Source organism: Eimeria mitis, genomic scaffold (assembly GCF_000499745.2).
Source record: "Eimeria mitis Houghton genomic scaffold, Emh_scaff1539, whole genome shotgun sequence".
NCBI classification, from domain to species: domain Eukaryota; phylum Apicomplexa; class Conoidasida; order Eucoccidiorida; family Eimeriidae; genus Eimeria; species Eimeria mitis.
Window position 1 is genome coordinate 6,907 of NW_013569697.1, and position 495 is coordinate 7,401.

Below are 495 nucleotides of genomic sequence, written 5' to 3' on the forward strand. Positions count from 1 at the left end.
TTGCTGCTGGTGGTGGTGCTGTTTGTGCTGGTGTTGCTGTTGGTTCTGGTGTTGCTGTTGGTGCTGGTGCTGGTGCTGCTGCTGCTGCAGTTGTTGTTGTTGTTGGTGCTGCTCTGCTGCTGCTGTTGGTGCCGGTGCTGTTGATGCTGCTGTTGCTGCTGCTGCTGCTGCTGCTGCTGCTGCTGTTGATGTACCTTTGTGAGTCGTAGCATGCTCCCCCTCAGCAGGTTTTTGCTGCTGCCTTCTTGTTTGCTGCTGCTGCTACAGCAGCAGCAGCTGCAGCAGCAGCAGCAGCAGCTGCAGCAGCTGCAGCAGCAGCAGTTTTTGCTGCAGCTGTTTTTGTGTATCACCGTGGATATAAGACTATCGTTCCTCTTCTGCTGCTGCTGCTGTTCCTGCTGCTGCTCCTTCTGCTGCTGCCCCTCCTGCTGCTGCTGCTGCCCCTCCTGCTGCTGCTGCTGCTGCTGCTGCTGCTGCTGCTGCTGCTGCTGCTGC